Below are 13,890 nucleotides of genomic sequence, written 5' to 3'. Positions count from 1 at the left end.
CCCTTACAATTCTCTCTAAGACTTTGCCCACAACAGAAGTGAGACTCACCCGCCTATAGTTACTAGGGTTATCCCTACTCCCCTTTTTGAACAAGAGAACCACATTTGCTATCCTCCAGTCTTCTGGGACTACTCCTGTAGACAAAGAGGACATAAAAATCAAGGCCAATGGCTCTGCAATCTCCTCCCTTGCTTCCCAGAGAATCCTAGGATAAATGCCATCAGGCCCAGGGGACTTATCTATTTTCACCTTTTCCATGATTTCCAACACCTCTTCTCTACATACCTCAAAGCCATCCATTCTACTTATTTGTGACTCAGTATTCACATCGACGACAATGCCCTGTTCCTGAGTAAATACTGAAGAAAAGTATTCATTCAGTGTCTCCCCAATCTCTTCCGCCTCCACACGCAACTTCCCACTACTATCCTTGACTGGACCTATTCCTACCCTAGTCATTCTTTTATTCCTAACATACCTATAGAAAGCCTTAGGGTTTTCCCTAATCCTACCGACTAAGGACCTTTCATGTCCCCTCCTTGCTGCTCTTAGCTCTCTCTTCAGGTCCTTCCTGGCTACCCTATAACTCTCAATCGCCCCAATTGAACCTTCACGTCTCATCTTGAGATAGGCCGCCCTCTTCCATTTAACAAGGGATTCCAATTCCTTATTAAACCACGGCTCCCTCGCACGACCCTTTCCTCCCTGCCTGACAGGTACATAATTATCAAGGACACTCAATAGTTGCTCCTTGAACAAACTCCACATATCATTTACACTCTTGCCTTGGAGTCTACTTTTCCAAGCCACACATCCTAAGTCATGCCTCACCGCATCATAATTTCCCTGACCCCAGCTATAACTCTTGCCCTGTAGTACACACTTATCCCTCTCCATCACGAGAGTAAAAATCACCGAATTATGGTCACTATCCCCAAAGTGCTCACCTACCTCTAATTCTAACACCTGGCCTGGTTCGTTACCCAGAACCAAATCCAGTATGGCCTCACCTCTTGTTGGCCTGTCTACATATTGTGTCAGGAAACTCTCCTGCACACATTGAACAAACACTGACCCATCTAACGAACTTGAGCTATAGCTTTCCCAATCAATATCAGGAAAGTTAAAGACCCCATAACAACCACCCTATTACTGTCACTCATCTCCTGAATCACCTTCCCTATCCTTTCTTCAATGATTCTAGGACTATTAGGAGGCCTGTAAAAGACTCCTAACAGGGTGACCTCACCTTTCCTATTCCTAACCTCAGCCCAAACTACCTCAGATGGCAAGTCCTCATCCATCGTCCTTTCCACCACTGTAATACTATCTTTGACAAGCAATGCCACACCTCCCCCTCTTTTACCCCCAACTCTGACCCACCGTCCCCAGAAAGAACCCCAGTTATCCAAAAACCGGAATCCCTACCTCCTGCACCATCCCTGTAGCCACGCATTTAAGTGTTCTCTTTCCCTATTCCTCGAATCTCTATCACGTGGCACGGGTAACAAACCAGAGACAACAACTCTGTTCGTTCTAACTCTGAGCTTCCAACCTAGCTCCCTGAAAGCCTGTCTAACATCCTCAGCACTCCTCCTACCTATGTCGTTGGTGCCAATATGGACCACGACTTCGGGCTGCTCCCCCTCCCCCTCCAAGACCCGGAAAACACGATCAGAGACATCACGTACCCTTGCACTTGGGAGGCAACATACCAAACGTGAGTCTCTCTCGTTCCCACAAAACCGCCTATCTGTGCCCCTAACTATCGAGTCCCCAATTACTACTGCTCTGCTCTTCTTCACCCTTCCCTTCTGAGTAACGGGGACAGGCTCCGTGCCAGAGACCTGAGCCCCGTTACTTACCCCTGGTAAGTCATCCCCCCCACAAGTATCCAAAACGTTATACTTGTTCTTGAGGGGAACGGCCGCAGGGGGTCCCTGCACTGGCTGCTTCCTCCCAGTCCCCCTCACTGTCACCCATCTATCTGCCATCTTTGGAGTTACTACTTCCCTATAACTCTGATCTATGACCCACTCTGCCTCCCGAATGATCCGAAGTTCATCCAACTCCAGCTCCAGTTCCCTAACACGGTCTTGGAGGAGCTGGAGATGGGTGCACTTCCTGCAAGTGTAATCGGCAGGGACGTCGATGGCATCCCTCACCTCATACATGTTGCAGGAGGAACATTGCACTGCCTTCACTGCCATCCCTCTAAAGCTAACTTTTGTTTAAAAAAAAAACTGGGTCTAAAGAATACAACAAGCAAAATTTAGCACTTACCTACTTACCACAACAGGTGTTATTATTAGGTTAGAGGAGGAGGGCGGGTTGGAGGCACTACCCGTGTAGTGCCTCGGGTTCCTCTCCTTCGCGCTTTTAAAGGGGGAAAAAACCTACCCAGGTAAGCTTACACTAACTGCTTCCGGGTCTCGGCTGCCCCTCTGGTCGTCGTCACTTCCCCCTGGTGCTCCCGCTCTTTCTGTGAAGAGAGAGTGAAAGAGAAAAAAAAACACCGCTGCCCGCTACCGGTAAGCACTTTTAAAACCAAACGGTCTTACCTTCGCTGCTGCTCGCACTGGAAATGACCGACCGCTTCGAAGGGTGAGTATAAATACTCACCGCTTTCCTTCCCCGCTGCCCCTCTGGTCGTCGTCACTTCCCCCTGGTGCTCCCGCTCTTTCTGTGAAGAGAGAGTGAAAGAGAAAAAAAAAACACCGCTGCCCGCTACCGGTAAGCACTTTTAAAACCAAACCGTCTTACCTTCGCTGCTGCTCGCACTGGAAATGACCGACCGCTTCGAAGGGTGAGTATAAATACTTTCCTTCCCGGCTGCCCCTCTGGTCGTCGTCACTTCCCCCTGGTGCTCCCGCTCTTTCTGTGAAGAGAGAGTGAAAGAGAAAAAAAAACACCGCTGCCCGCTACCGGTAAGCACTTTTAAAACCAAATGGTCTTACCTTCGCTGCTGCTCGCACTGGAAATGACCGACCGCTTCGAAGGGTGAGTATAAATACTCACCGCTTTCCTTCCCGGCTGCCCCTCTGGTCGTCGTCACTTCCCCCTGGTGCTCCCGCTCTTTCTGTGAAGAGAGAGTGAAAGGGAAAAAAAACACCGCTGCCCGCTACCGGTAAGCACTTTTAAAACCAAACGGTCTTACCTTCGCTGCTGCTCGCACTGGAAATGACCGACCGCTTCGAAGGGTGAGTATAAATACTCACCGCTTTCCTTCCCGGCTGCCCCTCTGGTCGTCGTCACTTCCCCCTGGTGCTCCCGCTCTTTCTGTGAAGAGAGAGTGAAAGAGAAAAAAAAACTCCGCTGCCCGCTACCGGTAAGTACTTTTAAAACCAAACGGTCTTTCCTTTGCTGCTGCTCGCACTGGAAATGCGAGCAGCAGCGAAGGAAATGCGAGCAGGAGAATGCCAATTAGTCCTTCGCACATCCTCCACCATTCACCACGGTCATGGCTTATAATCCAACTCAAAAGCCAAATCCTGCTTTCTCCCCATAACCTTTGACCCAATTCCATTCAAATGCTGCAGTTATCTGCCTCTTGAATACATTCTTTATTTTGGCATCAACGAATTCCTGTAGTAAGTAATTACACAGGCTCACCACTCTTTGGGTAAAGGGTAGTCTACTCAGCTACGTCCTAAATAGTCCATCCCGAATCCTCAGACTGTGAACCATGTTGCTGGACGCACCCACCATCGGGAACATCCCTTCTGTGTCTACCCTGTCTAATCCTGTCGGAATTTTATGCGTTGCTATGAGATGCCCTGTCACTCATCTGAACTCTGGAGGAAACAATAATAGACGAGTCAATCTGTCCTCAAACGTCGGTACCGCCATCCCCAGTATCAGCCTGGTAAACCTTCACTGCACTCTCTCAAGAGCAAACGCAACCTTCCTCAAAAAGTTAGACTTAATGTGCACACAATATTCTAGGTGGTGCATCATCAATATTGCCCTGCATTACTACTTTGATGTACTTTGATGAAGCAAAGTGGTGCTTAGATCTCAACATATTATGATACTTTTAACCAGCAGCCAGAACATTAGTCTGATCCGGAATTGTGATCCAGTGACACTTTCCCAACTGCACCATCTCCACATGGGGACCTATAGGAAACCTCACAGCAGGTTATTTCCATGTAAGTGTTTTTTGACAGCTCTGTTAAAGAGAACTTCCACCAATTTGACTAGCATGATGAGACAGTGGAACGGCAATTGTGACATAAAAGTAATTTTCTACATTATCAGGTAGATGTCAGAGTTGGAACTGTATTCAAACACCTTCCCCAGGGACACGGCGTGGTGTGTAGCACAAGTCTTCAGTCCACTTGCAGGAATGGTGTCGGTGCCCGATGTCTTTGTCATGTTCACTGTGTTCAGCTATTTCTTCATGTCACCTGGAGCAAATCGAATTGACTGAAGTCATGCATTTGTGATTCTGTGGACATCATGATGAGGATGTGATGGATCATCCACTCAACACATCTCACAAAAGATGGTGGAGATTCTTCCACCTTGTAGTTTGCACTGATGTGCTGCGCACTTCCATCATGGAAAAAAGGATATTTGTTTAGCATCCACCTTCAGTGTGCTGTTTCATAAATCATCACTATTTAAACTGCACGTGAGAAGACTGCAGAGCTTAGATCTGATGTGTTGGTCATGGGATCATTTCGCCCTTCTCTATCAGATATTCCTGCAGCTATCAAGCTTCACCATGTAGTAAACCGTTGTTAGATACACATGATGCTGGTCCGGGGCATGTTCACTCACAGTCGTTACTGCACCACAGTTAGGCTTGCTGGTCATGGTTATGTGGGGCTATTCTCGGATTGAGGTTGCAGAATGTGACTGAATACAATTCTGTTGCCCCTGTCGTTTGTAGCGTCACATGGATGCCCAGCTTTGAGCTGAATTTTCTACAGTACGATTCTGCGACAATTCACACCGAGTCCAATTCACCCATCAGCTCTGTTATCAGTAAAGTACTCTGTTTGTTGTTGTGGTAACACTTGCATTTTAATTTGTTCATTCTTCTAAAAGTCTCTCCATGCTGCCACGCATTCAATTTGTCACATACTCCAAAGCCATTTAACATGTACATCTGAATCTTTATTTTTCCAGTATTGGCCTAAAGTTATTTCTTCTAAAGTGGACTGATTTCCCTGTGTTCTTCTGCCTGACTATGAGTTTCGTATAGTTGGCGATACCAGCCGAATCTTGTTCAGAATCAGTGAAATTGTCCGGTTGGTGCTATTGATCACTTCCTGTGCCAAAGTTGCTCAAGCGTTCTGTCCAACATGGTGCATGTACAATGGGTGCGTGTTGGACAGACTGTTTGAGCAACTTTGACACACATATTGGAAACATGTCCAAAAGTAGAATTTGAAGGAGAATCTAGCCATGTGTGGCTACATCTATGGAAAGATGTATTGATTCGGGTCCAGTGACTCTCCTTCAGCAATATTCAGTTTGTATCGACATTTTTTTGTTTCACATTTCGAGCACCCACTTCTCTTCATTTTAATCCGATAATGTTCTGTGCTTTATTTTTTGGTGAAACTCAGTAGGTTTGGACCCACCTGCGAAGACAGAGAAACAGAATTAACGTTTTGAATTAATGGGTGACATTTTGTCAAAAATGAAAAAGATTGTAAAGTTGGTCTTTTAATACATTGACAGAGATGTAGGAGGGGTAGGGAAACATGTGGAGGTGCACTGCAGAAGGCAAACAGGCTGCTAATTGTAGTGTAGGAGAAATAAACGTAAAATGAATGTAAATTAAGGAGTGAAGGGGAAAACGGGAGACCAGGACGGAAAATATAGGAAAGTTGGAGAACAGTCATAATGGGGTCAGGTTGTAAATTTATGGAACTGAATACTAAGTTCTACAGGCTGTAAAGTACCAAAGTGTTAAGTGAGGTGCTACTCGGATTTGGGTTGTGCTTCATTGGAACATTGCAGCGACCCACGATCGAAATGTTAGCTTGCGAGCAAGGTAGGTTATTGAAATGAAAAACAATTCGAAGGCCAGGGTTATACCGACAGACAGAGGGGAATTGTCCCTCAGAACAGTCTTCCGCTTAGTCACACCAATATAAACTAGACTATAGTGTGTGCAGCAATGACAGGAGACTGGATTGAAAGAGTACATGTGAAATGTTGCTTCACCTGGAAAGGGTGTTTTGGGCCTTAGTCATTGAGGATGGAAGAGGTGAATGGCAAGTGTTGCAGCTTCTGCAATTACAATGGAAGGTGCCATGGGGGAATGGGGATGTGTTCATGATGATGGAAGGTGGCACAGAGGGAATGGCCTCTGTGAAATGTTGAAAGTGGACAGGAGGCGAACATGTTTTGTGTGGTGCTGGCCTGCTGGAGGTGTTGGAAGTAGAGGGGGATGACTCCGTGAATGAGTTTCTAATGCAGTGGGAAATGAGGACAAGGGTATATCCACCATTGCTCTGGAAAGAAGGAGAAGGTGGGAAGACAGAAATGAGGGAGATGGTTTATCATAGCTGAAGACCTCTCCTTCAGAGTTGGGGAATTGCTCATTTAAAGGAAAATGAGTTCATGCCTGACGCTGTCCACTGGAATGTAGCGTCATCGATGAGAAACGACATAGCCAGAGAAACTGGGAGAACCAAGTAACCTTCGGCTCATCACGTTTTCAGACACATGCGAAAGTTTCCCTGGAATAATTGTACAGCACATGCTGTCCAAATTGCAACGTTTTCTCTTACATCTCATATAAAACGTGATGTGAAAATACACTCAGAAGAAGATACACTGACAGACATAATGCTCAGACATGATTGTTTCCATTTTAAAATAAAATGGTTTTAATAAAGATCTGGATCATCTATCGTTCACAAAGGCTGTCAAGGCTAGTCTTCAATCGCAAATGCAATAATTTAATTTGGCGAGCACGAGTGTAGGCCAGATTTGGGATCTTTATTTTAGGAACCTGAAGCAGATAATACAAAGCTACAAAGGAAACCAAAGTATTGAGAGTAGATTGGCAAGAAATATTATCACAACAAGTAAGAAACTTTCCCTGTATACACCAGAATGTTTCACGATGAATTTGTGCTAGCCGTTGAAGAAACAAAGTCAGAAAGTACTTATGAGACTCTTGGAGGATATGAGTGGGGAATTGGTTACAGAAAACAGGCAGAGAATTTGCAGCAGTACATTGCATCCTTCCTCACCGGCGAACATTGTTTCCATTTTAAAATAAAATGGTTTTAATAAAGATGGAATGTGTGATATAAAAAACATGGAGGTCAGAAGAAATATCTTCAACTTTCTTTCACAATAGGAAGAACATTTTTTGTCAGATAGATAAAACTAAATGTGGATTGCGAGTAATTCACAGTTTTAAAAGACGTGGTTGTGGTGTGACTGGCGGCATGATTTGAAATATTCCATAACTCTTTGGATTGCCGTTGTGTTCCAGCAAAACTGGAGAACCCCTAATGTTCGGCCTGCTTTCAAGAAAGGAGTGAGATGGAAAGCAGGAACCCGGATACCATTTTACAAAATATTATGGATGGGAATCTGCTAGAGTCCATTTTTTATTAATAGAATTACATAAACTTTTGAAAAGCTTTCCACAATCAGATTCAACAGTGATTTGTGAAAGAGAAATTAAATTATACCCTCTAAAATGATGCAAAACATTGTTGGAGTTCCATGTGAATATATGCTTCAAAAACGGACTTAGAGATCGAAGTGTATTTGGCTTTCCAGAGTTTATCTGTGTGACACCACAATGTAAAGGTTCTCACAAAAGTCTGGAGTCACAGCACGTAATCAGGATTGTTTAACACACAGAAAATGGCGAGTCGGGATTAATACATATTTTCGGGTGAAAACATGTATCGCCTGGAATACCACGATTATCAGTCGAGGGGAATTAGTTATTTATAAAATATTCTGATGCTTGACGGAGGGAAATGAGTGCAATATATACGAAGATGATGGAACAGGAAAAAAGGGTTTGTTGCAGTAAGGCTATGAAAAATCTAAAATTGGATATAGATAATTTGAGTGAGTGAGCAATTAATTGGCAGATGGCAGCTGTTTAGGCTTTATTCATTGTATGAAACGAATGACGGGTCCCCCCCTAACAGTGAAAAATACAAGTTACAAAAGTCGCTTTTCAAGGTCGATGAAGTGTTTGTTCCCGAAACATCGACTCTTCTGCTCCTCGGATGCTGGATGACCTGCTGAGTTTTTCGTTCCCAGTACCATAAACTTCGACTTTACTCTCCACCATTCTCAGTCTCCACTTTGTCCTTCGCAAGTAACATGTTCATAAGGTGTTTCCACTCCTGGGTGGTGTCGGTGACATAGATACTGAATAAGGGATATTGATTTAAAACTGAGATGCAAAGAAATGTGTTCTCTCAGAAGGCAGTGAATGTCTAGAATTCTCTAACCCAGAGAGTTGTAGAAGTCTTTACAGACGAGGTGGACGGATTGTTGGTATGTCGGCGAGTTGAGGATATAATGACTTAGTAGGAAAGTGGAGTTGAGCCGTGGAGTAGATCAACCATGCTCTTAATGAATGACAGGGCAAAATTGACGGCTAACTAGCCTTTTCCTATTCCTAATTCTTGTGTTCTGTTATTAGAAAGTAACTGGCTATTTTCTTGGCAGTCGTATTGTGCAATAGTACCTTCAGAGAGGCCAGAGGATGGAGTTGAGCCAGCTTGATGATACAGCCATTGATATAGATTTCAGATTGGGTCGCGTTCAGAGGTAGGAACAAGTCAAGCCATAGATAACTGGTTAATGACCGAAATAAGCTACCTCAAAAAAGATGCAAATCCTAATGACAACAACTTTGAACGATACAAACACCCATATGGTATCCACGTCATCCACTCTCCTCATGATTTTGTTTGGTTCAATAAGATCAGCTCTCATTCCAAGGAGAAGCTGGTAAGTCGTCATAATATAAGCCCCTCATTCCAGGAACAAGAGAAGCGAAACATTTCTGAACTGATTCCAATGCAATCACGTCCTTTTTCAGGTAAGGAGACAAAAAAAAACACCTTCACACAGCCCTCTGGACGTGTTTTCAGTCAGACTGGGTACAGCTGCAGCAGCAAATCATCCCTGTAGAGTTGATTGACATTACAGCTCGTGGAAACGTTTTGTGTCTTTATATTTCTTTTATCATCATCTTGAATTTATTACGGAAATGAGGAGAGTTCTTTTCTCAGATTGTTGTGAGTCTTTGAAAATGTCTTTCTCCAGAGAGCATTAGCGGCAGAGACATTTTTAATATTTTTGAGTCACAAATAATAACAGAGTCAAGGATTTTCGCGGAATGAGCAGGAATGCGCAGTATGGGGGAATATACTGACATTTGTACTAAATGAAACTGTGGAATACCGCAACTTCCAGGAATGCTATGGGAAAAAATATAAGAATGCTAACAGTTACAGAATAAGTCACTATCGCGCTATATGGTTGCTTTCTCTTTAGAGGGAGAGACCACTTGTGGTGGTATAACCTGAGGGTCACCACAAATCGGGTGAGGTTGAGAAAGCGGGCCCTGCATGGTAACCTTTGTCAGTTCAAAGTTTGTGAGAAGATTTGTAGCTCGGGTGCTCGTTGCTGTGGTTCTGTTCGCCGAGCTGGAAGTTTTTGTTGCAAACGTTTCGTCCCCTGTCTAGGTGACATCCTCAGCGCTTGGGAGCCTCCTGTGAAGCGCTTCTGTGGTGTTTCCTCCGGCATTTATAGTGGCCTGTCCCCGCCGCTTCCGGTTGTCAGTTTCAGCTGTCTGCTGTAGTGGCTGGTATATTGGGTCCAGGTCTATGTGTTTGTTGATGGAGTTTGTGGATGAGTGCCAAGCTTCTAGGAATTCCCTGGCTGTTCTTTGTTTCACTTGCCCTATAATGGTAGTGTTGTCCCAGTCAAATTCATGTTGCTTGTCTTCTGCATGTGTGGCTACTAGGGATAGCTGGTCGTGTCGTTTCGTGGCTAGTTGATGTTCGTGGATGCGGATCGTTAGCTGTCTTCCTGTTTGTTCTATATAGTGTTTTGTGCAGTCCTTGCATGGGATTTTGTACACTACGTTAGTTTTGCTCATGCTGGGTATCGGGTCCTTCGTTTTGGTGAGTTGTTGTCTGAGAGTGGCTGTTGGTTTGTGTGCTGTTATAAGTCCTAGTGGTCGCAGTAGTCTGGCTGTCTTTTCAGAGATGTTCTTGATGTATGGTAGTGTCGCTAGTCCTTTGGGTTGCGGCATGTCCTCGTTCTGTTATCTCTCCCTTAGGCATCTGTTGATGAAATTGCGAGGATATCCGTTTTTTGCGAATACCTTGTATCGGTGTTCCTCTTCCTCTTTTTGCAGTTCTGGTGTGCTGCAGTGTGTTGTGGCCCTTTTGAACAGTGTCTTGATGCAACTTCGTTTGTGTGTATTGGGGTGGTTGCTTACATAGTTCAGGACTTGGTCTGTGTGTGTGGCTTTCCTGTGTACCTTAGTGGTGAATTCTCTGTTTGGTGTTCTCTGTACCCTCACGTCTAGGAATGGGAGTTGGTTGTCCTTTTCTTCCTCTCTCGTGAATCGGATTCCTGTGAGTGTGGAGTTGATGATCCGGTATGTATTCTCTATTTCCGTGTTTTTAATGATTACAAAGGTGTCATCAACGTATCTGACCCAGAGTTTGGGTTGAATTTGTGGTAAGAGTGTTTGTTCTAACCTTTGCATTACTGCTTCTGCTTTGAGTCCCGAGATCGGTGAGCCCATGGGTGTTCCGTTGATTTGTTCGTATGTGAAGTGTGTTGTGCGGCACAAGTCCAGTAGTTTAAGTATGCCATCTTTGTTGATGGGTTCAACGTCCTGTTGTCTGTTATGTCTGTTCAGCAGGTTGGCTTTTGTTTCTCTGGCTAGGGCTTTGTCAACAGAGGTGAACAGTGCCTAGTAGCCACACACGCAGACGACAAGCAACATGAATTCGACTGGGACAACACTACCATTATAGGGCAAGCCAAACAAAGAACAGCCAGGGAATTCCTAGAAGCTTGGCACTCATCCACAAACTCCATCAACAAACACATAGACCTGGACCCAATATACCGGCCACTACAGCGGACAGCTGAAACTGACAACCGGAAGCGGCGGGGACAGGCCACTATAAATGCCGGAGGAAACACCACAGAAGCGCTTCACAGGAGGCTCCCAAGCACTGAGGATGTCACCTAGACAGGGGACGAAACGTTTGCAACAAAAACTTCCAGCTCGGCGAATAGAACCACAGCAACCTTTGTCAGTGTGAGGAATTGAACTTGCGCAGTTGGTCCCCCTCTACATCACAAACCAGCCGTCCAGCTAACTGAGTGGAAGAATATGTAACTGCAAAAGACAAAAACATTGTCACAGACAAAGGACCATAAATACATTGATAACAAGGAAGAAGATACAAATCACATAATGTTTAAGGTAATGGCTGAAGATGAAAACAAAGTTTTCTGCTAGAAATTGCTGTCTATAATAAGACAATTGCTCAAGAGTTGTTTTAAAATGAATACAATGATGTGAGACAAGCGAAATAACTGACAATACTGATTGTGAATGGATATTGATAATCACATAATAAGTACATATGTTTGATTTGTCCGTATAAAGGGCGCTTACGATTAACTAACAGTAAAACGTTGATGTAATAGATTGCTTTGATAGTCTGTGTTCATGGAGAATGCCTCCTAAACACATGTGTAAAGAAAACGGAAGTGAACGTGTCCGAGTGTCGTCTACTTAGGGGCAGGACATGCGTGTTGAATGACTGAAAGTTCCTGTAACATGGAGTTGAGAACACAGTCAGATCAGCCCTGATCTCATTGAATGGTGGAGCACATTTAAAGGGTTGAATAGCCTCATGGCGCACTTTAATCCTGTGTGATTAAAAATAATACAACTCTGCTCCTTCTCCTCATGTGTTACACACTGGTGCATTGACATTTTCCTGAACCTGGGAATTGCTTGGAACATTATCTGGAGCATTATGTATTCAACACCATCTAAATAACTCTGGACGTGGCATTGACCAGAGCATTGTGCAACCAACATTCTATAACCATGTGGCTGCTTTGCATTGGCAACAAAAGAAGAGAGAGACGAAGGTGTTGTCTGCAGCAATGAGAGTGGTGGAGCATGAGCCTTGTTCGGAGGTAGGTGCTATTACTGATATACATTGAGGGTGAGGGACGAGGGAGCCACTTATCTTGGCAGAGCAGGGAAGAATATTGATGCTTGTCCTGTATTACTGGACATTTCGTCAGAAAGCAAGTCCTGCACTCTTCTGACTGGTGAGCTCAGACAATGCCGGTTGGTCTGGTGGTTTGGCCGCCTTTTGGAGAAGAATGGTCCTCCAACGAACTAGCACATCGAACAAGACCTCCACGCCCCTGTTGACCAAACGTGGTGCAATTTCCCCTTATCCGCCCTGTTAGGTGCAAACTGTGTAAGGCAGCTCCCAACTGCGAAGGCACAACCGTGTGGCATTAGCATCTTAAAGACTGCACCAATGCTGGGGATCACAGAATATTCGGGAGCATCCGGGCGATGGTGAGTACTTCCAGCCATGATGGGCTGGGGAATCGGGCTGACATTGATTGAGATGGACACGATTGGGTGGGGCAGGTAGTAAATAAGGTGAGTTCAATAAGATAGCACAACGTTACGAGCTCGGCCTTGTGAAAGCGATGCCTCGGTCACAATCAATGAAAATGTCAGTGAAGGCAAATTATTGTTAGATTCAGGCCAATTCTATGACTTTCCTAATCCCACTCCCAGTTACAAACCTGTAGAACAAGCGTTCGTTGAAAACTCTCGATCATCGGAACTCAAACTAATATCCCGCTCGTTCATCATTCATCATTGCTGGAAATTCTGTCACATGTTGCAACATGCTATCACAATATCTTCATTTCAGCGTTCCAAAAGCTGTGAACTCATCCAACCATGGCATTCTCTCTCAATCTCTCCCTCTCTACCAAACCCCTCTCATTTTTTTGGTGTTTTAACGGATTCCCCGACATCTCTCTCTGGCAATGATTTTTCACACACACAGCACCCCTTGTCATGGCACATTGGAAGTACGGAGCTGTAATGGATGGGACCTGCACGTCCTGAAAGTTTCCACACGCCGGTCAGTGTTACCAAACAATGTACTGGGTGGAGTACAAAAATCCCCATGCTGAACCAGTATCACTTCTGCGTATATGGAACAATGCACTGTGGACAATACAGCTTTCCGTGGCACACCAATACTACATCCAGCTGTGCACGTCAATGCGCTGTGTCGTCAGCACGGTGTTCCTCGCTGGACAGATTTCCGGGTTGTATTGAGCAGAACACTAACCTGGTCTGCATAGTGCTCAGTGCTGAATGGACAACTGGGCTTAACGGTATGTGTGCCAGTTCTATGAGGTGAATCCAGAATGTAATATAACGAACCATTTCAGCTGATCTGGCAATGCTTTTGTTTCATGTTCTCATTGATGTGCGTGGACCATACAAGGTCTGACTACTGCAAGTCGTCCTATTTGTCGCCCGACCATCTATGTCTATATTTCTGCAACTTGTCCATTAAGTAATTAGCGATTTTATTGTAAATAACTGTCCTGTATCTTTCCTTGGCCTTTGGCGTTTCTCATCCTGGAGCATCAGGTTCCATCGTTAAGGAGTTCAGAGAAAAAAACCCCAGCAGAGCTCACGTTTTCCAGTGCCCTGTGAGATGCTTCATGTTGGACAGTGGATTTCAGCAGCTGTGAGCCGTCTTTGTCATTGTTTCTGTGCCTGTTCACTGAACACGTATTCGTCACTTTCAGCTGATCATATGTTCAGTAATGCGAGGAATCTGCTC

This window comes from Chiloscyllium plagiosum, unplaced genomic scaffold, assembly GCF_037043375.1.
Source record: "Chiloscyllium plagiosum isolate Xiang-an unplaced genomic scaffold, Cpla_swu_hap1 HiC_scaffold_41, whole genome shotgun sequence".
Taxonomy (NCBI): domain Eukaryota; kingdom Metazoa; phylum Chordata; class Chondrichthyes; order Orectolobiformes; family Hemiscylliidae; genus Chiloscyllium; species Chiloscyllium plagiosum.
Note: the sequence above shows the minus strand (reverse complement) of the source record.